Here is a 26,137-nt window from a genome sequence, read left to right as displayed (position 1 = left end):
GCTTCTCCTGCCTTATCTTTCGAGAAGATAAAAGCAGGTGTATTTATTTGATGGACCTCAAATTCGAACCCTCATATGTGACGAAGTATTTGTCAGGAAGATGAATAAGGAGGAGAAAGCAGCATGGCAGTTTTTAGTGGCAGTTACAAAGAAATTCCTTGGCAACCAAACAAACAGAAAACTATGAATTTCTGGTTCAAAGGATGCTGTTGACTTTTCGCGACATTGGATGTAACATGAGCATTAAGATTCACTTCCTGAACAGTCACCTTGATAAGTTTCCTGAAAATCTTGGGGCTCTTATTGATGAGCAGACTACTGCTGGAGCATCAAACGAGATTGTCCTCAACAAGTACACAAATGCGAGAGCTACAAATGCAAATTTTTGCCTGAATAGAATTTACATAAGTTTTGCGCAAATTTTATGTTTAAATAAGTGTTTTAATATGTTCTACTTCAAAACTGTAGACAAATTCTGATGCAATCATATCTTTTAGTGTATTGGTGTATTTATTGCATTATATAAATTATTATATTTTCACAAAGATGATGCCCAAGAAGACACTCTACTTTATTATGTTACACTAAATGTTGAAAATTTTACAATAAGACGAAAACCTAAAATCTTGAATTGCAAAAAAACTGTAGTTTACAGAGAAAAACTAATGTCAGATTTGAGATCAGCACACTCAAATTAGGTAATAACATGTGTTTTTGTGGATGCAACAAAAATTTTGTTCCCTAGTGTAATCAGAAAATTCATGTCAACAGTAAACTAGGAAAGGGGCCATTTGTTTAATCTGAGTTCATTTTTCAGAAAGGAGAAAGGAGACCTTCACCCACAGGGTGCCTGATACTTAAAAAGATAATTATCCTTTTTCAGCAGTGCTGCTTTGTTATCATGGGTCAATGAACTGTTTAGAAATGAAGAATTTCCTTTCATTTCCTTTTAGCAGATTGCCAGTCTCCACTCCCACTGATTAGCTTCTCTTTGTTGAAAGAAACTTTTCCCCATCTTTGTTCTCTCTGCTTTAATTTACTCCCTCCCTCATGTCCTGACTTCACCAAACCACAGAAGATGACCACTTTGTAAGCTTCTAACAACGTCTGTAATTGCTGCAGTAGGCGCCGTCAACACACAGGAGCCAAGTGGGAAGAAACAATATTTTATTTTAACAATTGCTTACTGTGAAAGCTGGCAGACTGAATCTGACAATCTCTGTAATATCAATGACATCTGAAAGTTATTTTTTTCCAATGCCATTACAAAAATCTTATATTATCTATCCATTTTGCAACTCTGATGCTAAGGATTGACTTGACCAAATGTCTAAAGGTTTAAAATGTTTATGGAACAAATAAAAATGTCTGAATTTGTCAGATGTTTTATCCTGTATAGTATATCCAACCACAGAGTTATCCATTATGTACATTGATTATTTTAATTAAATATTAATAGTAGAATACAACATGCCAGAAAACAGTTAAACATTTTCTCATTTAGCTGACTAATTTTCACCAGCCCATTTAGGCAACATTGTCCTGACATTATATTCTCTGCAACCTAACTCTTTATTAAGAAGTCATTTTACTTGCATGTAACACACACACAAACACACACATTTCTATGCAAATAACAGGATAAATAAAGGTAACTTTCAGGGGGGCTAATTGGGTGGGTGTGCATGTGAGTGATCATTTTCTTTATTTTGTTGGAACTCAGAGGATGGCTAAACAAGCATCTCAACCTGGAAGTAGCCACAAAGAGCTCCACACAACTCTACAGGGAGGTATAGTAGATGGATCTAGATTTACTCAAGGTGAAGCTCTGGAGCTCTGGGTGCTGTGTAAGTAGTTGACCTGGCCAAGTAGCAGGTTGACTATCAAACACACTCCTGGGGCCATTCAAGGTATTAACTGAGCATCAGAAAGTTGGGATCAACCATGTTCCTTCAGTTCCTGTAAAACCAGAGAAGAAAAGAGACTATGCCTAACCCTCACTATAGGCTACATCCTGACTGAGGCCTCCCGACCTCCTCTTTCCCACCTCTCTCTAGCACATAATACATATGCTATGTTTGTTTCCTTTCTGTTCCACAAACACAGTAAACTCCTTTCCAGCTTTGGAGCCTTTTCCTGGTTATTTGTTTTTCCTAGAATTCAGTTCCCCATGATCTTCATATGGTCACTTCTTTTTTATTATTCAGATTCTAACTCCAAAGCTACTTTCTCAAAATAATGTTTAACTGCTAGATGGTTTAAACTGCTGTCTGCTTAATCACCCTCACATAACCCTAGTTTAATCTTTACTTGACCTTTGCCACCAGCTGCTGGTTTTCTTGGTTGCTTACCCTACCTGGATGAGAATGTAAACTCCACGAGAGTGAAAAATTAGTCTTGTTTCCTGATATTTCATCACCACCTATAACACCATAGACATTTAATAAGTATTGCTGGAATGAAAGAATAAATAAACCAGACCATCTATGAGTACTAAAACCCTGATGAAATTCATTTATTTTTCAATTATCTATACAAGATTGGGAGAGTCTACAAGATTTTTTCTGTTTTTGAATTCAAAGAGGTTTATTCTTCATATTTAGCATAGTTAGAACTGATGTTGGATGAGAGCTAGAGAAATATAGACCCATTTGTAATGTAAACTAATTTTCATATGAGCCTAAAGGAAATATAATTATAAAGGTAAATAATTTTTTGAAAATCCTTCTATAACTAGAAAGAAGTGGTTTCCAAAATATTCAAAGCCTCAGATGAGCTACATATAGAAAAATCCTGCTTGATGCTATGACAAGGAAATGTAATTCAACTGTCCATTCAGTGAACAGTGAGCACCGTTAGGTGTAGACACCTTTCTAGGCTCTGGGAACAGCAAAGGAGAGTAAGAAGTTGCTCCTGGTCTTCCAGTCCAGGATCCAGGCATTGAGGCAGAGAACTGCAGTACTATGGGAGGGACATATTAAAAAGAGTTGGCTAGAGAAGCAGAGAAACCTGGGGCACCTTAGAAAGGCAAGAATTCCAAGGTAACCATGAACAAACTGAATTGGGTAGATTATCCTATGGCTACCTGATAATATAATCGGGTTCATAAAAATTTAGAGCAGGTAAGCAAACTGTTTCTGAAAAGGACCAGATGTTAATATTTTAGGTTTCGTGGGCTATATGCCCAAGCAGACTAATAGTTGTGGCTATATTCTAATAAACAAAAAGAAGAGGCTGGCCAGTTTTGGCCCACAGGCCTTAAAGTATCAACCCTTGATATAGAGAAATTGCATTAGAAAGAGGCAACTAAAGAAATGGGAAGTAACAGCGGCCTATTCTTCTTTTCCTAAACTGCGGACTATCATGCTATCTTAATAGCATATTGGATAAAGACTGTGGTATTTTACAAAATTTAACCAAGAAAAATATCTGAGCATGTTCATGATCTTGTACAGTGCTTCTGATACTATTAAAGACTAATCACAACCAGAAAATGTGTTATGGTATTGACACCATTAAATAAATCATATTTCTTCCCAACACAAGCAAAATGAGTTTCTGGCACCTCTAATTGGAAAAATGCAGGAAATCATCTGCAAATATATGAGAGCATCAAAGCAGTGTGCTATTTACTAATTCATCTGAGAATAAAGGTATGTTCTCAAAATGAGTGTAGAAGCCTTGGAAGAAAACACCATATTACTTAAAGATGGTAGATATGTGCCCAGTGTTCCTCCTAGACAAACTCAGGGAATGCAAATTAATTTTGAGGAACAGAGGACAGCTCTTGTAATTCTACTGTCACTATTTATATGCCAATTATTGTAAGGTAATAGCACAGATGCAGTATAATTTAATATGGAGATGTAGGCTTTGTTAATGGACAAATCCTATATTATACATAGGCTATAAAAACATACTTTCTCCTGGGTCCTCTTTGCTTGAGATTAACAACTCTGAGGAGGCTTCTTAAGCCAATATGTAACGATAACCCTTAAAGAAGTTAAGCCATAGCCAATATGCAAAGATAACCCTTAAGGAAATTAAGCCACTCAATTGAATTTCATATATGATGATCCAGTGCTCATCACACATGAAAACCTGGGAAAGAGATTATCAAATTGAATCTGGTCTCTCCTTACAATCTAAAGTAGACACATCCATTTAGTAATAACTTTTTTTTTAAAAAAAGGACAATACAGTCGTACCTTGAAATATGAATTTAATTTGTTCTGTAACCGAGCTTGTAAGTCAGTCAACTCATATATCAAACTGCTGATACTGGACCCATGTGCCAATGCGCCAACTAGTGGCAGCTTCCTGAATTATGACTTGTATATCAGAATTTTGCTCAGATCTCGAACAAAAATATGGACCAAGTCGCAGCTCATATCTTAAGAAATTTGTATGTTGGTCTATTTGTATCTCAAGGTACCACTGTAATTACTATTAAGTTATTATGGTTGACAAAGATTTCTTGTAGTAGAGGAAAATAAAAAAAAACAAAACTTCTTATTGCAGAAGAGATTTAAAGTAGACTTTAAAAATAGGGGAGGAGATACAAGATGGTCATGGAGTAGGTGGACATTCCAACTCCCACATCCCAGAACCAAAGTGATTACACTTAATTTTGAGAACAATCATCTTGAAGGACCAACTTTGGACTAAACTATGAGGATTCTATAGCCAAGGACCACCAAAGAAGCCACACTGAGACTGGTAGGAAAGGTGGAGATGCAGAAAGGGCTGTCCCACTCCCAGGAGTGAGTGGCAGCCTGGAGGGACTCTCACAACAGGGAGGGTTGCCTGGCAAGTTGTAGGTCCTCAGTCCCAGAACTGGAGTCCTGGTCTAGAGCCCTGGAACCTGGAATGGGTGTGTGGAATGTGTTTTGCTGAGCAAGGAGCCTAGATACTGATTGAGGGAAGGAAACAGAAATCTTGGACCCAAGCTCTGTCTTAAAGGGACTGTATGAAGAGCTTCGCTCACAGCCACCTGCCCAGGGCTCCAGGAATGGGGAGCACTGGGAGGACTGGAGTTGCCAGGGGAGAGTGTGGTCTCAGAGGCAAAGGGGGAGACACTTTGAGGGATGGCCACCCTAACACCTGGGCTGAATTACTCCCCAAATCTAAAGTGAACATTTTTCCTGGGAGCAACAACACCAGCAAAGGGAAGAAATTACCGTGCCCACTGTAACTTTCCTGCTCCAGTCAGAGCAAAGAAGCACTTAGAGGCAGGCAGCATGTTAGGGACACAGGTAGTAAGTGCTGAGGTCTGAATTACACCAACCCCCCAATGCTGCTGAGTGCTCACAGGGGGTGGACAAGGCATGGCTGTGGAAACCAGGGCATCCAAGCAAGCACGCGTGGGCCCATCCACAGAGGCAGAAGCCACAGCAGCTGCTGCGGAGGTCCGAGGTCACATGCAATTCTGCCCATGGCACGGTGGACACCCAGGCAACTGTGGAGGCTGTTTGAGCAGGCACACACAGGCCTGCCTGTGGCACAAGCCTGCCCTTGACAGCAGCAGAGGTCAGGGAGACCTCAGAAGTGGTCTGAGTGGGTGCACACAAGCCTGTCCTTGGAGTGGAAGCCACTGCGGCCTGAGCACGTGTACGCAGGCCCGAGGCCTATGTGACTGCAGAGGAGGTTTGAGTGAAAGCACACGAGCTGGCCCGGGGTGGTGGAAGCCGGGGTGGCCGCAAAGGCAGGCTGGCACCAGCAGTGCCTGAGCCCTAACACCTGAGGTGGCAGCAGCAGTGGCAGGCTGGCAGACAGACTGTACATTGAGAGCACAGAGGCCACACTTGCTGAACCCCTGTGGACACACCCTTCTGAGTGCTCAAAAAGAAGAAAAAAATTAAAAAAATAAATATATAAAAAGTATTGATAGAATGACACCTGAGGCTAAGGGGAAAACCACATCCAATACCATACCTAATAACTGAATTACACTACTGAGCCCACAAGTAGCCAGCAATGAGAGGCAGCAGAAAGCAGATCTCAGGGAAACTTGAACTTTTAAAGGAACTACCCCCAGGCAAGAGTAGATAAAAACTAGCGTAGGACTGCATTGATATTTACCATGGCACCTGGGCTTAGCAGAGACAGCCATAAAATATGGATCACCTGTAGATCTAAAAAGGTAGATAAGAGCCACTCATAGGAGGTGACTCCCACTGATCTGAGCCAGGCTCTGGCCAGGGAGGTCCAGGGCAGCATATCCATTGGCCAGATACATAGAACATCAGTTCAAGACCTAACAACCTTGTTAGAGTGGTAGCTTAAGGAAAGGCTCCTCACACCTGACCCAGCTAAGACATAGAAAATGCCAACACAAATAGCAAAAAGAACAGTAATAGCAGATAAATAGCCTACAGTGGATTACAAACAACAGCTGATGCCAACCCAAGAAGACCTAGAAACAATACAACAGGAAACTGGAAGCAAACAATACCAACCCTAGACTCAGCCAGCTACACAAACAACACACTTAAAAAAGGAGTCTAGGCCCTGGCCGGTTGGCTCAGTGGTAGAGTGTCGGCCTGGTGTGCAGGAGTCCTGGGTTCGATTCCTGGCCAGGGCACACAGGAGAAGTGCCCATCTGCTTCTCCACCCCTCCCCCTCTTCTTCCTCTCTGTCTCTCTCTTCCCCTCCCGCAGTCAAGGCTCCATTGGAGCAAAGTTGGCCCAGGCACTGAGGATGGCTCTGTGGCCTCTGCCTCAGGCGCTAGAGTGACTCTGGTCACAACAGAGCGATGCCCTGGATGGGCAGAGCATCACCCCCTGGTGGGCGTGCTGGGTGGATCCCAGTCGGGCACATGTGGGAGTCTGTCTGACTGCATCCCCGTTTCTGGCTTTGGAAAAATACACACACACAAAAAAGGAGTCTATAAACAGATAAAATCAGAAGACAGAGAAATGCAGTCCAAATGAATCAACAAGAGAAATCCCCAGAAAAAGAAAAGAATGAGATAGAAATAACCAAACTACTGGATGTAGAGTTTAAAATAAGGATTGTTAGGATGCTCAAAGATCTTAGAGCAACAATGGATGGACATAATGAGCACATAAATAAAGAGATAACAAGCATCAAAAAGAACATTGAAATCATAAAAAAGAACCAATAAAAAATGACAAATATAATATCAGAAATGAAGACCACACTAGAAGGAATTAAAAGCAGGCTGAATGAAACAGAAGATCAAATTCGTGATTTAGAAGACAAGATAAACGAAAGCATGGAAGCAAAGCAGCTAAAGGAAAAGAGGCTCAAAAAGTCTGAGGAAACTCTAAGAGGGTTGTATGACAACGTGAAGAGAAAAACATCTGCATCATAGGGGTACCTGTAGGAGAAGAGAAAGAGCAAAGGATAGAGAACCTGATTAGGAAATCATAGCTGAAAACTTCCTTAAATTGATACAGGAAAAGTCACACAAGTTCAAGAAGCACAGAGAATCCCATTAAAGAGGAACTCAAAGAGACCTACACCAAGACACATCATAATTAAAATACCAAAGCTAAGGTATAAAGAAAGAATACTAAAAGCTGCAAGAAAAAAGCAGTCAATCACCTACAACAGAGCCCCCATAAGGATGACATCCAACTTCTCAACAGAAACACTCGAGGCCAGAAGAGAATAGCAAGAAATATTCAAAGTAATGCAGAACAAGAGCATAAAACCAAGACTTCATTATGCAGCAAGGCTATCATTTAAAATTGAAAGAGAAATAAAAAGCTTTCCAGACAAAAAAAACAAAACCCAAAACAAAAAACTCAAGGACTTCATTACAACCAAACCAATGCTACAAGAAATGTTAAGGAGCCTGCTGTAAACAGAACAAAGAGGGCAAAAAATCTAGTAAAAGAGAAATGTAGATTTAAAGAATAAAATGACAATGAACAGCTACATATGAATAATGACCTTAAATGTAAATGGATTAAATGCTCCAATCAAAAGACATAGGATAGCTGCATAGATAAGAAAACAGGATCTGTACATATGCTGTCTACAAAAAACTCACCTCAAAACAAAAGATACACATAAACCGAAAGTAAAGGGATGGAAAAAAAATATTTCATGCAAATGAAAATTAAAAATAAAAGCTGGGTAGCAATACTTATATATGATAAAATAGACTTTAAAACAAAGGCTATAGTAAGGTATAAAGAAAGTCACTACATAATGATAAAAGAAGCAATCCAACAGGAAGATATAACCATTATAAATATCTATGCACCTAATATAGGAGCACCTAAATATATAAAGCAGATTTTGATGGACATAAAGGGTGAGATCAACAGCAATACTATAATAGTAGGGGATTTCAATACCTCACTAACAGCACAGGATAGATCCTCAAGAAAGAAAATTAACAAAGAAATAGCAGACTTAAAGGACACACTAGATCAACTGAATTTAATTCAGAACTTTTCACACTAAAGCAGCAGAATATACATTCTTTTCAAGTGCTCATGGCACATTCTCTAGGATAGACCACATGTTAGGACACAAAATGAGTTTCAATAAATTTAAGAAGATTGAAATCATATCAAGGATCTTATCAGATCAAAATGGCATGAAACAAGAAATCAACTACAATAGAAAAACTGAAAAACACTCAAACACTTGGAAACTAAATAGCATGTTATTAAATAATGAATGGGTTAACAATGAGATCACAGAAGATATCAAAATTTTCCTTGAAACAAATGAAAATGAACACACAACTCAAAATTTATGGGACACAGCAAAAGCAGTCCTAGGAGAAAAGTTCATAGCATTATAGGCATACCTTAAGAAGCTAAAAAAAGCTCAAATAAACAATTTAACCTTGCATCTAAAGGAACTAGAAAAAGCCCAGAGAAAGTAGAAGGAAGGAAATAATAAAGATCAGAGTGGAAATAAATGACATAGAACCTAGAAAAACAATACAGAGGATTAATAAAACCAAGAGCTGGTTCTTTGAAAAGGTAAACAAGATTGATGAACCTTTAACCAGACTCACCAAGAGAAAAAGAGAGAGGACTCAAATAAAATTAGAAATGAGAGTGGAGAAGTAATATCGGACACCGAAGAAATATGAAGGTTGCAAGAAAATACTGTGAAGATCTGTGCACCAAAAAATTGAGAAAATCTAGGTAAAATGGAAAAATTTCTTGTAACATATAATCTTTTAAAAATAGATATGGAAGAATCAGAGAAGCTAAGCAGACTGATTACATCAAATGAGATCAAAACAGTTATCAAAAAATCCCAACAAACAAAAGCCCTGGGCCAGATGGCTTTACAGGCAAATTCTACCAAATATTTAAAGAAGAACTAACTCCTATCCTTCTCAAGCTATTTCAAAAAATTCAAGAAAAGGGAAGACTTCCAAGCTCATTTTATGAGGCAAGCATAATTCTGATTCCAAAACCAGGCAAAGACAATATAAAGAAAGAAAACTATAGGCCAATATCCCTGATGAATTTAGATGCTAAAATTTTCAACAAAATATTAGTAAACCAGATCCAGCAAAACATGAAAAAAATCATACATCATGATCAAGTATGATTTATTCTGGGAGGCAAGCCTGGTACAATATTCACAAATCAATCAATGTGATTCATCACATAAACAAAAGGAAGGAGAAGAATTGCATGATCATTTCAATAGATGCAGAAAAAGCACTTGATAAAATCCAGCACGCATTTATAATCAAAACTCTCAGCAAAGTGGGAATATAGGGAACGTACCTCAACATGATAAAGGCGATTTATGACAGACCCACAGCCAACATCATACTCAATGGGCAAAAATTAAAAGCAATGCCCTTAAGATCAGGAACAAAGCAGGGGTGCCCCCTTTCACCATTCTTATTCAACGTAGTTCGGGAACTCCTAGCCACAGCAATCAGACAAGAAGAAGAAATAAAAGGCATCCAAATTAGAAACAAAGAAGTAAAACTATCATTATTTGCAGATGATATGATATTGTATATAGAAAACCCTAAAGTCTCAGTCAAAATACTACTGGACCTGATAATTGAATTCAGCACTGTGGCAGGATATAAAATTAATACTCAGAAATCAGAGGCATTTCTACACACCAACAATGAACTATCTGAAAGAGAAATTAATATAACAATTCCCTTCATTATTGCAACAACAACAACAAAAAAATAAAGTACCAAGGAGTAAATTTAATCAAGGAGGTTAAAAACTTGTCTCGAAAAATTATAAGACATTGATAAAAGAAATCAAGGAAGATACAAACAAGTGGAAGCATATACCATGTTCATGGATAGGAAGAATAAACATCATTAAAATGTTTATATTACCCAAAGCAATTTATAAATTCAATGCAATACCAATTAAAATATCAATGACATACTTCAAAGATATAGAATAAATTTTCCAAACTTTTATACAGAACCAACAATGAACACAAATAGCTTCAGCAATCTTGAAAAAGAAGAATAAAGTGGGTGGTATCACACTTCCTGATATCAAGTTATACTATAAAGCCATTGTACTCAAAACAGCTTGGTACTGACATAAAAACTGACATATAGATCAGTGGAACAGAACAAACATCCAGAAATATACCTACACCTTTATGGACAATTGATATTTGACAAAGGAGGTAAGAGCATACAATGGAGTAAAGACAGTCTCTTTAACAAATGGTGTTGGGAAAATTACACAGCCAACTGCAAAAAAATGAAACTAGACCACCACTTACACCATTCACAAAAATAAACTCAAAATGCATAAAAGACTTAAATCTAAGTTTTGAAACTATATCCACCTTAGATGAAAACATAGGCAGTAAGCTCTCTGACATCTCTCGCAGCAAGTTATTTGCTGATTTATCTCCACAGGCAAGTGAAATAAAGGACAGGATGAACAAATGGGACTATATCAAACTAAAAAGCTTTTGCACAGCTAAAGATAATATGATCAAAATAAAAAGTCAAGCCACACAATGGGAGAATATATTCTATAATATGTTTGATAAGGGATTAAAAATTTATAAGGAACTTGTAAAACTCAACACCAGGTAAATAAACTATTTAATTAAAAAATGGGCAAAAGAAATTATTAGACACTTCTCCAAAGAGGACATACAGATGGGCAATAGGCAGATGAAAAAATGTTTGACATCACTAATCATTGGAGAAATGCAAATGAAAACCACAATTAGATATCACCTCACACCAGTCAGAATGGCTCTCATTAACAAATAACATATAATAAGTGCTGGCGAGGATGTGGTGAAAAGGGAACCCTCCTGCACTGCTGGTGGGAATGCAGACTGGTGTAGCCACTGTGGAAAACAGTGTGGAGATTCCTCAAAAAATTAAAAATTGAACTGCCTTTTAACCAGCCATTCCACTTTCAGGAATATATCCTAAGAACACCAAATCACTGATTCAAAAGAAGAAATGCACCCTCATGTTTATGGCAGCATTGTTCACAATAGCCAAGATCAGGAAACAGCCCAAGAATCCATCAGTAGACAAGTGGATTAAAAAGCAGTGGTACATATACACAATGGGATAGTATGTGGCCATGAAAAAGAAGGAATTATTACCTTTTGCAATAATATGGATAGACCTATAAACTATTATGTTAAGTGAAATAAGCCAGGCAGAGAAAGAAAAATATCATATGACCTAACTCATTTGAGGAATCCAATGAACAATGTGAACTGAGGAACTAAATAGAGACAGGCAGGATCAGAGGGACCAGAGGGAAAGCAGACAGAGGGAAAGGGGATGAGAAGATGGGATCAGAGAAGGAAAAGAGATTGGTGAAATTATATACACATAACACAGCATTATAGAGAGCAGAAAAGCAAATCCTGGAGGGAAGGTGGGAGGATTTGGGGGAGGGGGAAAGGGGGATGTTGAAGGGAATACAGGGGTGGGGGGGATGTATTTGGTGGGATACTTGAATCTATGTAAACACAATAAATTTAAATCAATAAAAAAGAAAGAAAAGAATAGGCGAGTAATTAAAACAATAGGTTTGTTGGCAACTCACTCATCCATCTGTTCCTTTACTAAAGCCTTGTCTCGGTCCAGGGCTGGTACTATAATTTAGAATGCCAAGATGAATATAACAGAGTAACTGACCTTGAAGAGTTCACACTCTAATGTCCCAAACTGTTATGCAGTATAAACAGATCATTACAAAACAGGGAGATGAGTGCTATTGATAGAAGTCAGTACAGAGTGTTGTGGGAGGACAGAGGAAGTAAAATCTACTCTGCCTAGGATTAGATAAACTTTTCAATATGGGCTTGCATTTCAGTTTTCTAAAATCAGCAACTATTTCTCCAAATTTGGACCAAATCACTCCTTGATAATGACTTAGTAACTAATGGTTAGCTTCAGAGAAGGCTGTCAGGCATTTCTCCTTTAGCCCAAATCTCTATTTCACTTATAAGTAATTGCATTTACTTAATATTTCCAACCAACCCATAAGATACTTTTATAATTCCTATTTTGCAGATGAGAAATTTGTAGCTAGAAAATAAGGAACTTGTGCAAGATAGCACGCACCAAATTTGAGACTAAAATTGGAATTCAACCCAAGCCTGTCTGATTCCAAAGCTCATGTTGTTAACCATAACACTGTGATGCCATGCTTTCCATAACTTTCATGGTCAGTCTCTGCTGACCCCTTACTAAGAGTGGGCCCTGAGTTCCCAGAGTCCTTCTCTTCATGGAAGAGAATTATGGGTTTCATAAAATTCAAAGATACTCTGCAAAACTGCTCGAGGCCTGAGAAACACCTCGCCTTGCATGCAGAAAGCAGAGGAGACACTCAGTTCCATGCTCAGTACTGGGCAGAAGAAGTAGTGAGTATATTCCCATTCCAACAGAGAAATCTAAAACCAGATAATTATCTTGCACCAGGGGACCAGCAGGAAGATGTTAGGTGGGGAGTGAGCCTGCATTCTGACCCTTTTCCATCTTTGAACTTGGGTTGCTTCAAAGTAACTTTGGCTCCCCTGGGCTGCCAGGCTATGGAGTAAGATTAGATATTACAATCAATGTCAATGGATTACTCTGTCAGACACGCTGAAAAGTTCCTTCGCTTCTGGACAGTATAATTATTGGAGTCATTGAATTCCCCATGATGTCATTTATATCACCAAAAACTACTAGAAACTTGGTAATGCCTTTTTCCCCTCTCCCTCTCACTTTCACTACTAGTGCAGACATAACTATCTCTGTTCTTTAGGATGAACACACTTAGTGTGCATTTGCTGTATTACAATGGTGTGACAGCATGCCAGGCATGTGCAGAACCCACGCTGACACACACCTAACCCAAAATACACACAATTACAGAAAGAAATCAGGTGGAATCTTCATACCAAAGTACCTAGAGTTGTCGTAGATTATTTACAAATATGACTCCAAGAACCCTTCCCATCTTACATGACCCTTTGCAAAGTGATTTTGCCCCTCTTTGCATCAAGAATTGGAGTATATGTCCCCTGCCTTTGAATCGGGGCTGGCCCTGTGTCTCGCTTTGATCAGTGGAATGTAACAAAAGTGCTGCTATGTCACTTTTCAAGTTCAGACATTAACAGAAATTGCATCTTTTGAATTTTGTCCTTTGGAATCCTGAGACAAGTACCCTGTGAAAGGTCCCACTGGCCTGTTAAAAAACAACAGTTCCATGGAGAAGAACTGCAGTCCTTCACCTGACAGCCAGCACCTACTGTCAAACCTTCCAGACCCAAGAGATCCACTGACTGACTTCCAAACTTTTATATCAGTTACTATTACTGCTTAATGAACTACCCTGAAAATACAGGGACTTAAAATAAAATGATGTGTTTCCTTATTATAAGTCTATGGGCAGTTTGCTGCTGGGCTCACCTGAGCTCACTCATGCGACTGCTCTCAGTTGGTTCAGATAGGTGCACTGGGCCCCTGCTCTTCATGCTTTTCAATTCCATTTCCTGATAGGAAGAACGGAAAGACCATACTAAATAGAGGTCTGAGCTCTGGAAATCATGTAGCATCAGGGGCATTGTTATAACAATTGCCCAAAGTTGGCAAGTCTGAAAAAAACTTCTGGGGATTTTACAAAAATGAACACACATCCAAGGTATCTTGGATATCCTAGTGAATGCCCTCAGCCTAGAATTTTAGAGCTGGGATGCATCTGAACCATTACCCACTCCAATACCTTCCTTGTTGGAAAAGAAATGGGATAGGAAAGTTAACTGATGTGTTCAAAGTCACACAGGGACATAATTGGAATGGAAACTCAGCTGTCTGGTTTCACAAACCAAAGTTCTTTCTATTACCTGTGAGATTGCAAAATGTTGCAACTCAACAACATATTCCAATGCTAAATCTATGGCAGACAGCAACAACTGGCTACATAATTCACCTTGGAAGCACAGAGACTCAAAATCCCTGTCAATCCTGAGCTCTGAGCAGTCACCACCAATCAGACTGGGCATGGAACATGAGACAGACGTGTCATTGCTGTGGCTTCCCATACTGCCTCATGAACCACAAAAACAATCACAAAAGCCTGGTCGAGTCAAGAACAAAGTGAGGTTCTGTAAAAGTGGGAATCTGCAAACGGCATCAAATGTTCATTATGCTGCTACATTTTCATTCAAAATAATTTGATAAGTTCAAAATTTGCTCATCAAGGATAATAATTGATGATTAAAAAATAAATTTCTGAGCATTTTTATGACAAGTACAAACTATTTAAGTACAGAGTTGTGACAGGGAAATGGAAATGGACTAATTTAGATGATTAATTCAGGAAGACAGCAGAATATTATTCTCAGTCTTGCTCCCATTTATTTTTCTATATCTGATCTATTCTAGGGATTCAGAATATAAAAATCACTAAACTAAATAAAAACCATTAAAATATCATTGATTCTGATGAGGCTGATCAGCATGTGTATATATGAATACACAGTAAGTCTGTACCAAATAATATGACAAAGAATTGGTCATTATTCTAAAATAATAGTAAGGAAGGTCTATATTGGTCTCTACTGCAGACCAGTATACAGTTCAAGGAAAAGCAAGGAACCTCCCTGTTTGCACTACAGACTTCCGCGGACCCTTGTAATGAATTATTTGCTCTAACAAATAATCCTAGACCTTGAAAATGCTTAATATAATTCATCATGTCAATTCAAAAACACCAAGATGGATCATAAGGTATTTTTAAAGTGAAAATTGCATTTATATGATGCCGATAGCACAATTGCAGATCTTTGTGTCAAAGTAGGTGGCATCTCTACTATTCACAGTGTAGGTACCTCTCTGTAAAGTTTCTTATCAGAAAGGTAGATATATTACTCTCAAAATTAGGAAATACATTTCTGAAGAAGCATCTTGCCATTTTGGGCCACGCCTTTCCTCAATGGATAGTAACATACCCATTTCAGTAATTCAGCAAAGGCCATGAGACATGCATCAACCATAAGCATAAATGGCATGAATACGATTTTAAGCAAATTTGATTTTCAGATTGTTATCAACCCCAAGACAGTGTAACTAAGGTAATAATAGTGCTCTGCTAGTACCTGGATCTCAAAGCAAGCATCGCATGGCATAAATACTCAAGTTTTGTCCTGGAGAAAGCTTTGGGCCAAAGACACAGTGGGCACTGCGCTATCTAGGGGCAGAGAAGCCAGGAACTCTCTCCAGGCAGATGTGTCCTGAGCAATCCCCCAAACTCTGGCAATGCAGGAATGCGCTGGCTGCTCAGAGGAGAGAACCACATTCACAGCAAGAAGTAAGCTGGCAGTTTGCATAAAAGTAGAAGGAAAGGAGCCTGCAGCCTGGAAGCTGATTCTTTTATTTAAATTTCACACATTATTCTGTGAATTTTTCAAGGCAAATGAGTCCTGGGTTGATTATCCTAAAAGAATCAGAATTTGCAAAAGGTATGCTTATATAAAAAAATAAGTGGAAATAATACATACTATCAGAAGGGGAAGGAAAGAATATATAACATTTGTTTGCTGTCCGATATGACCTTTGGTAGATAATTTCACCCCATTTTTCCACATTCAGAAATTGAGATAATAAATTTTAAACTACATAAGCAAAGTCCCAGAGTTACAAAGTGAAAATTGTGGCTTGGGCTAGGTCAGTGGTCAGCAACATACAGATTGTGAGCCACATGCAGCTCTTTGGCCCATTGAGTGTGGCTCTTCCACAAAATACCATGTGCGCGGGCTACCTCGAAAAGTAATGTACCTACCTATATAGTTTAAGTTTAAAAAATGTGGCTCTCAAAAGAAATTTCAGAGACAAAATGGCGATGGAGTAGGCAGACATACCAACTTCCATCTCCCAGAACCAAAGTGGATTACAAACTAATTTTAAGAACCATCATCTGGAAAAACCAACTTTGGACTAAACTAAGAGGACTCTTCAACCAAGGAACACTGATGAAGCCACACCGAGACTGGTAGGAAAAGCAGAAATGCGGAGAGGGCTGCCCAGCTCCCGGAGCAAACTGCAGCCGGGAGAGACTCGCGTGGCAGGAAGTGAGTTTAGCAGAGAGGGGAGGGTCCTGAGACCCAGGAACAAAGCCCCAGCCTGCAGTCCCAGAGCCCAGAAAAGGCGTAAGGACAGTATTTAGCTGGAAACAACTCAGGATACTGTTTGTGAGAAAGAAACTGATTTCTTAGACCCAGGATTCTTCTTAAAGGGACCGCGCAGAAAACCTCTCTCACAACCACTCACCCGGGGCTCCAGGGGACAGGGAGAGAGGAGAGGACCAGAGTAGCAGGAAGAGAATGTAATCTAGGAGACACAGGGAGAAACATTTTGAGAGACAGCCACCCTAACCTCTGGGATGAGTCCCTCCCCAAATCTGAAGTGAATATTTCCCCTGGAAATAGAAATACCAGCAAAGGGAAGCAGGACACCAGCCAAACAAGCTCTCCCGTGGCACTCAGAGCAGAGTCACTTAGAAGGAGGGAGCTTTCGGGACTACAGCAGTGAGTCCTAGGGTCTGAGCTGCAGCACCCCCAACCACACGGCTGAAGGCTCGCCTGAGGGTGGGTGATGGCAGAACACGAAAGTGCAGTTCTGTCGGCAAGGGCAAAAGCCGGCTGGCCACACTGAGGCCCAGGTGTGAGCTCAGTATTTCCGGGCTGGGGAGGAAGGGACTGCAAAAGTGTTCAAGCCCAGCTGTGGGCTGCCTGCAATCCAGCCTGTGGGGGAAGGGAAGGAGCCCTGGAAGGGTTGGAGACCCATCCTTAAGCAAGGGCACAGGAGCACAGCCCTGCCCCGCCTGCAGAATCTGGGCTTGTGGCCTGACTTGGGAGCCGGCTCCTCCCACAGGGGTGGAGCCAAAAGCCCAGGACAGGCAGAGTCCTGCTACTGAGCATGGGCACACAGTCCCACCCGGCCTGTGGGGCCAAGGCTTGCAGCCTTCCCACAAGCAGGCTACTCCTGCAAGGGCAGGGCAAAAGCCCGGAATCAGGTGGAGACCCACAGCTGAGTAAAGGTACTCACCCCTGCCCTCAGGGCTGAGCATAATGCCACCCGCAGGGGCGGGCGAAGGCCAAGGCCACTGAGGCTTGTACACCCAAGCACGTGATCACAGCCACACTTGTGAAGGAGAGGCAGAAACCACAGCAACAGCCCCAGTGGGCAGGCACCAGCAATGCCCATACCCGAATGCCCTAGGCAGCAACAGCAGAGGGGGTGATGGGCCTGCAGATAGACCACACCTAGGGAACACAGAGGCCACACCCAGTGGACTTCAGTGGCCAAAACCTTTTTTTACACAGACATAATGAGAAGGCAGAGAAATGCAACACAAATTAATCAAGAGAAATCCCCAGAAAAGGGCCTGAATAAGTCAGATGTAACCAAATTACCAGATGCAGAGTTTAAAATAACGATTGTTAGGATGCTCAAAGATTTAGAACAACAATAGATGGTCATTATGAACACTTAAATAAAGAGATAGCAAATATAATAAAGGACATTAAAATAATAAAAAACAATCAGTCAGAAATGACAAATACAATATCAGAAATGAAGAACACAATGGAAGGAATTAAAAGCAGGATGGATGAAGCAGAGAATCAAATCAGCGAGTTGAAAACAAGATAAATGAAGGCGTGGAAGCAGAGCAGAAAATAAAAGAGACTCAAAAAGTCTGAGGAAACTCTTAGAAAGCTCTGTGACAACATGAAGAGAAATAACATATGCATCATAGCGGCTCCTGAAGAAGAAGAAAAAGAACAAGAGATAGAGACTTTGTTCAAACATATCATAGCTGAAAACTTCCCTCAATTAAGTCAGGAAAACATCTCACATGTTCAAGAAGCTCAGAGAACTCCAATAAAGAGAAACCCAAGAAATTAACACCAAGACACATCATAATTAAAATACCAAAGATAAGTGATAAAGAGAAAATATTAAAAGCTGTTAGAGAAAAAAAGACTATCACCTACAAAGGAGCCCCCATAGGGATGACTTCCGACTTCTCAACAGAAACACTTGAGGCCAGAAGGGAATGGCAAGAAATATTCAAAGAAATGCAGAACAAGAGCCTACAATCAAGACTACTTTATCCAGCAAAGTTATTGTTTAAAATTAAAGGAGAAATAAAAAGCTTTCCAGACAAAAAAAAAAAAAAAAAAACTCAAGGAATTCACTACAATCAAACCAAGGCTGTAAGAAATGCTAAGGGGCCTGTTGTAAACAGATCAAAGGAGAAAAATAATATAGCAAATGAGGAATACAGTTTTAAAAAATAAAATGGCAATAAAAGCTACATATCAATAATAACCTTAAATGTAAATGGATTAAATGATCCAATCAAAAGATACAGGGTAGCTGCATGGATAAGAAAAAAGGACCCATACATATGCTGTCTACAAGAGACATAACTTAAAACAAAAATGTATGTAGACTGAAGGTAAAAGGATGAAGAAAAATATTTCACGCAAATGGAAATGAAAAAAAAGCTGGGGTAGCAATACTTATATCAGACAAAATGGACTTTAAAACAAAGACTATAGTAAGAGATAAAGAAGGTCACTACATAATGATAAAGGGAGGCCCTGGTTGGCTCAGTGGTAGAGCATCGGCCTGGCATGCAGAAGTCCCGGGTTCGATTCCCGGCCAGGGCACACAGGAGAGGTGCCCATCAGCTTCTCCACCCCACCGCCTCTCCTTCCTCTCTGTCTCTCTCTTCCACTCCTGCAGCCGAGGCTCCATTGGAGCAAAAGATGGCCTGGGCTCTGGGGATGGCTCCTTGGCCTCTGCCACAGGCACTAGAGTGCCTCTGGTTGTGACAGAGCAATGCCCTGGATGGGCAGAGCATCGCCCCTGGTGGGCGTGCTGGGTGGATCATGGTCGGGCACATGCGGGAGTCTGTCTGACTGCCTCCCCGTTTCCAGCTTCAGAAAAATACAAAAAAAAAAAAAATAATGATAAAGGAGCAATCCAACAGGAAGATATAACCATTATAAATATCTACGCACCTAACATAGGAGCACCTAAATATATAAAGCAGTCTTAGATGGATTTAAAGGGCAAGATCAACAGCAATATTATAATAGTAGGGGATTTCAATACCCCACTAACATCAATAGATAGACTTTCAAAACAGAAAATTTACAAAGAACAGACTTAAAGGGCATACTAGATCAACTCGATTTAATAGATATCTTCAGAACCTTTCAACCTAAAGCAGCAGAATATACATTCTTTTCAAGTGCTCATGGTACATTCTCTAGAATAGACCACATGTTAGGGCACAAAAGCAGTCTCAACAAATTTAAGAAAACTAAAATTATATTGAGCACTTTAACTAATCACAGTGTCAGGAAACTAGAAATCAACAACAACAGAAAAACTGAAAAATACTCAAACACTTGGAAACTAAATAGCATGTTATTAAATAATGAATGGGTTAACAATGAGATTAAAGAAAAAATAAAAAAAATTCCTAGAAACGAACGATAATGAGCATGCATCAACTCAAAATTTATGGGACACAGCAAAAGCAGTCCTGAGAGGGTAGTTCATACCACTGCAGGCATACCTTAAGAAGCTAGAAAAAGCTCAACTACACACCTTGAGCCTGCATCTAAAAGAACTAGAAAAAGAACAGCAAGTAAAGCCCAGAGGTAGTAGAAGGAAGGAAATAATAAAGATCAGAGCAGAAGTAAATGACATAGAGGCTAAAGAAACAATACAGAGGATCAATGAAACCAGAAGCTGTTTCTATGAAAAGGTAAACATGATCGATGAACCTTTAACCAGACTCACCAAGAAAAAAAGAGAGAGGACTCAAATAAATAAAATTAGAAATGAGAGTGGAGAAATAACAACTGACACAACAGAAATACAAAATATTGTAAGAAAATACTATGAAGAAATGTATGCCAAATAACTAGACAACCTAGATGAAATGGACAAATTCCTTGAAACATATAATCTTACAAAAGTTAATTGGGAAGAATCAGAAAACCTAAACAGACCAATTACGACAAGAGATCAAAACAGTTATCAAAAAACTCCCAACAAAGAAAAGTGCTGGGACTGATGGCTTCACAAGTGAATTCTACCAAATATTCAAAAAAGAACTAACTCATATCCTTCTCAAGCTATTTCAAAAAATTCAAGAGGAAGGCTTTCAAGCTCCTTTTATGAGGCGAGTATATTTCTGATTCCAAAACCAGGCAAAAACAACACAAAGAAAAGAAATTATAGGACAATATCCCTGATGAATTTAGATGCTAAAATCCTCAACAAAATATTAGCAAACCAGATCCAGCAATATATGAAAAAAATCATATACCATGATCAAGTGGGATTTATTCGGGGGAGGCAAGGCTGGTACAATATTTGCAAATCAATCAATGTGATTCATCACATAAACAAAAGAAAGGAGAAAAACCACATGATAATTTCAATAGATGCAGAAAAAGCATTTGATAAAGTCCAGCACCCATTCATGATCAAAACTCTCAGCAAAGTGGGAATACAGGGAACATACCTCAACATGATAAAGCCCATCTATGACAAACTGACAGCCAACATCATACTCAATGGGCAAAAATTAAAAGCCTCCTGCACTGCTGATGGGAATGCAGTTCCCTTTAAGATCAGGAACAAGGCAGAGGTGCCCCCTTTCACCACTCTTATGCAACATAGTCCTGGAAGTCCTAGCCACAGCAATCAGACAAGAAAAAGAAATAAAAGGTACTCAAGTTGGAAAAGAAGAAGTAAAACTATCATTATTATGCAGATGATATGATATTGTAAGTAGAAAACCCTAAAGTCTCAGTCAAAAAACTATGGGACCTGATAAATAAATTCAGCAAAGTGGCAGGATATAAAATTAATACTCAGAAATCAGAGGCATTTTTATACACAAACAATGAACTGTCAGAAAGAGAAATTAAGGAAGCAATCCCCTTCACCATTGCAACCAAAAAAATAAAGTACCTAGGAATAAATTTAACCAGGGAGATTAAAGACTTGTACTCAGAAAATTATAAAACATTGATAAAAGAAATCAAGGAAGATACAAACAAGTGGAAGCATATACCATGCTCATGGTTAGGAAGAATAAACATCATTAAAATGTCTATATTACCCAAAGCAATTTATAAATTCAATGTAATATTGATTAAAATACCAATGACTTACTTCAAAGATATAGAACACATATTCCAAAAATTTATATGGAACCAAAAGAGAACACAAATAGCCTCAGCAATCTTCCAAAGAAAGAATAAAGTGGGAGGTATCACACTTCCGGATATCAAGTTATACTACAAGGCCATTGTAGTCAAAACAGCCTGGTACTGGCATAAGAACAGGCATATAGATCAATGGAACAGAACAGAGAACCCAGAAATAATCCCATGCCTTTATGATCAATTGATATTTGACAATGGAGGTAAGAGCATACAATGGAGTAAAGACAGACTTTAATAAATGGTGCTGGGAAAACTGGACAGGTATATGAAAAAAAATGAAACTATACCACCAACTTATACCATTCACAAAAATAAACTCAAAATGGATAAAAGAATTAACTGTAAGTCGTGAAACCATAAGCATCTTAGAAGAAAACAGAGGCACTAAGCTCTCAGACATCTCTTGCAGCAATATATTTGCCGATTTATCTCCACGGGCAAGTGAAATAAAAGACAGGAAAAACAAATGGGACTATATCAAACTAAAAAGCTTTTGCACAGCTAAAGACAATAAGAACAGAATAAAAAGATAAACTACACAATGGGAGAACATATTTGACAATACATATGATAAGGGGTTAATAACCAAAATTTATAAAGAACTTGTGAAACTCAACACCAGGAAGACAAACAATCCAATCAAAAAATGGGCGAGTGAAATGAATAGACACTTCTTCAAAGAGGACATACAGACATACAGATGGCCAATAGGCATATAAAAAATGTTTAACATCACTATTCATTAGTAAAATGCAAATTAAAATCAGAATGAGATATCATCTCACACCAGTCAGAATGGTACTCAACAAAACAACACTGAGTAAGTGCTGGCGAGGATGTGGAGAAAAGGGAACCCTCCTGCACTGCTGATGGGAATGCAGACTGGTGCAGCCACTGTGGAAAACAGTATGGAGATTTCTCTAAAAATTAAAAATCGAACTGCCTTTTGACCCAGCTATACCACTTTTAGAAATATACCCCAATAACACCATAGCACTATTTAAAAAGAAGAAATGCACCCCCATGTTTATGGCAGCATTGTTTACAATAGCGAAGATCTGGAAACAGCTCAAGTGTCCATCAGTGGACAAGTGGATAAAAAAGCAGTGGTACATATATGCTATGGAATACTACTCACCCATAAGAAATGATGACATTGGATCATTTACAAAAACATGGATGGACCTTGATAACATTATACTGAGCGAAAGAAGTAAATCAGAAAAAACTAAGAACTATATGATTCCATACATAGGTGGGACATAAAAATGAGACTCAGAGATATGGACAAGAGTGTGGGGGTTACGGGGTGGGAGGGAGGAGTGGGAGAGTGTTGGGGGAGGGGAGGAGCACAAAGAAACCAGTTAGAAGGTGACGGAAGACAATCGGACTTTGGGTGATGGGAATGCAGCATAATCAAATGTCAAAATAACCTAGAGATGTTTTCTCTGAACATATGTAGCCTGATTTATCAATGTCACTGCATTAAAATTAATTTAAAAAAAAGAAATTTCAATCATTGAACTGTTAATATTTGGCTCTGTTGACTAATGAGTTTGCTGACCACTGGGCTAGGTGGTAAAATCGTCCGTGTTGTTCCAGTGCCTCCCAGGCTCATAAAAGTCTCTATACCTACTGCAGTGATGCACCAGAACACTGGGCTCACGGTATGTTATTAGACACTATTCAGAAAAAAATTAAATATTGTGGTAAAAAAAATATTAAGAAATACTGAAAAAAATTAAATTAGGTTTGTTTACAGCACTACTCATAAGTGTACCTAATGTGCTAATACTCATTCTGAGTTTCCAAAAAGAAGAGATACTATGCAGCATTTCTTACATTTGCTTAAAAATAAAGGTATTATTATTATTTATCATTCTTTGTAGAACATTGCATAGGACAAATATTCCAGAGAAGGTTCACAGGGAATCTTGGGCATCATAACATAGAGATTTCAGAAGAAGATTTCTCCTTTTTTTTTTTTTTTTTTCTGTATTTTTCCTAAGTTAGAATCCGGGAGGCAGTCAGACAGACTCCTGCATGCACCTGACTGGGACCCACCCGGTCTGCCCACTAGAGGGCTATGTTTTGCCCATCTGGGGCATCACTCCGTTGAGGCCAGAGCCATTCTAGCACCTGAGGCAGAGGCCATTGAACCATCCTCAGCGCCTGTGCCAACTTTGCTCCAATGGAGCCTTGGCTGCAGGAGGAGAAGAGAGAGACAGAGAGGAAGGAGTGGGGGAGGGGTGGAGAAGCAGATGGGCCCTTCTCCTGTGTGCCCTGACTGGGAATCAAAGCTGGGACTTCCACATGCTGGGCTGACTTTCTAATGCTGAGCCAACCAGCCAGGGAAAAGATATCCCCTTTTTAAAGAAAAAGTAAGCATCCTATTATGCATATAAGCAAAGCAGGAGGGTATTATGGTAAGTGAACTATACTGAGAAATTGAGCATTAAAATATATCCAATGAGACATGGTAGTCATCTATTCTATTTGCCACAACTTGAAGTTCTCACCATGTCAGGCACATGACAAGATTATATGTCCCAGATCTGAGTGACTGTGTGAAGTTGAATGAGTTCTGGCCACGGATTTGAGAGTGATAGGGTCTCACTTACAGACTAGAACATTTAACTGTCAGCATGAGACCCCATAGCCGTCTTTACTTTTCCAAGGCAACCAGCCACTTTGGTTGTGCTATGGGTACCAGAGCTTCAGCACAGGTCAGCAGGGGCTCTCTTGCCATCTGTTCTTACAGTAACAAGAGCAAGTTTGTTAAGTAGGTTTCATCTCTTTTTCTAACTCCAACTAATTATAGTAGCTGCTTAGAGCAGTATATGTAGGAGGGTTCAGAGGCTTGGACAGAGATCAGGAGGGAAGAATGAGGAGTTTATTAGTCTGCATGGCCATGAGGTTGGGAAGAATATCAGTATGCCTACTAAATATCTGCCATTCTATAATTAAAAGGCAATAAAAATATTTTCCCAAGACTCCATCTCCTCCTTTCTTAATGATGAGGAAGTCATGTCTGGGTCTTGAAATGTCTCTAAGTAATCATTATAAAAAATTCAGTAGTATTAGTATTGCCCTGGACAGATACAGAAGTATGTGTAATTTACATAATTATAGTTAGGAGAGTATTAAAAAAGAAAGTTACTGTCCCTCACAAAGTGCAAGCGTGGGAGTAGGCACACACCGAGATGACAACGCTGTGGCAGTGCTCTCAGGGTTAAGGGTTGGAGGAATATTGCAATAGAAAAGGAAGAAAGTGCACTTGGCCACTGGAAGAGATATTTGAGGATCATCCCCAAAGAGGAATTTAAAAATAAAAAACTACATAGAGACTCTGCTATGAGAATCACTTCACAAACTCTGTGAATAGTGGCTTAGTCTAGAGTAGATCAGAAAGTAAGGCTAAATTTATTGGCGATCTGCAATTTATTGACGATCTGCTGGGAAAACACATATAAGAGCATCAATTTTCACCCTGTGCACACTTACAGTTGACAAGCATGTGAGCAAGAAGAGAGCACCCTGAGCACTGCCTCCCCGGGGTGGCCAGGCTGAAACACAACCAGCATGTGAGCAAGAAGAGAGCACCCTGAGCACTGCCTCCCCGGGGCGGCCAGGCTGAAACCCAACCAGCATGTGAGCAAGAAGAGAGCACCCTGAGCACCTGCCTCCCCGGGGCGGCCAGGCTGAAACCCAACCAGCATGTGAGCAAGAAGAGAGCACCCTGAGCACCTGCCTCCCTGGGGCAGCCAGGCTGAAACCCACCCAGCATGTGAGCAAGAAGAGAGCACCCTGAGCACCTGCCTCCCCGGGGCGGCCAGGCTGAAACCCAACCAGCATGTGAGCAAGAAGAGAGCACCCTGAGCACCTGCCTCCCCGGGGCAGCCAGGCTGAAACCCAACCAGCATGTGAGCAAGAAGAGAGCACCCTGAGCACTGCCTCCCCGGGGCGGCCAGGCTGAAACCCAACCAGCATGTGAGCAAGAAGAGAGCACCCTGAGCACCTGCCTCCCTGGGGCGGCCAGGCTGAAACCCAACCAGCATGTGAGCAAGAAGAGAGCACCCTGAGCACCTGCCTCCCCGGGGCGGCCAGGCTGAAACACAACCAGCATGTGAGCAAGAAGAGAGCACCCTGAGCACTGCCTCCCCGGGGCGGCCAGGCTGAAACACAACCAGCATGTGAGCAAGAAGAGAGCGCCCTGAGCACCTGCCTCCCCGGGGCGGCCAGGCTGAAACCCAACCAGCATGTGAGCAAGAAGAGAGCGCCCTGAGCACCTGCCTCCCCGGGGCGGCCAGGCTGAAACCCAACCAGCATGTGAGCAAGAAGAGAGCGCCCTGAGCACCTGCCTCCCCGGGGCGGCCAGGCTGAAACCCAACCAGCATGTGAGCAAGAA

At 40.1% G+C, this 26,137-nt stretch overlaps 1 protein-coding gene and 1 non-coding gene across 2 annotated transcripts in view; one reads left to right on the top strand and one right to left on the bottom strand.

The window, feature by feature from the left end:
• FHIT (fragile histidine triad diadenosine triphosphatase) overlaps positions 1 to 26,137 on the bottom strand; it is a 1,915,768-nt gene that overhangs the window by 373,949 nt on the left and 1,515,682 nt on the right. The gene's annotated exons all lie outside the window — the stretch shown is intronic.
• Positions 19,075 to 19,146, top strand: TRNAA-GGC (transfer RNA alanine (anticodon GGC)). The gene has a single exon. It is a non-coding gene; the product is annotated as a tRNA-Ala (tRNA).

Source organism: Saccopteryx bilineata, chromosome 10, assembly GCF_036850765.1.
Source record: "Saccopteryx bilineata isolate mSacBil1 chromosome 10, mSacBil1_pri_phased_curated, whole genome shotgun sequence".
NCBI classification, from domain to species: Eukaryota; Metazoa; Chordata; class Mammalia; order Chiroptera; family Emballonuridae; genus Saccopteryx; species Saccopteryx bilineata.
Note: the sequence above shows the minus strand (reverse complement) of the source record. Positions and strands in the feature narration are given on the sequence as shown.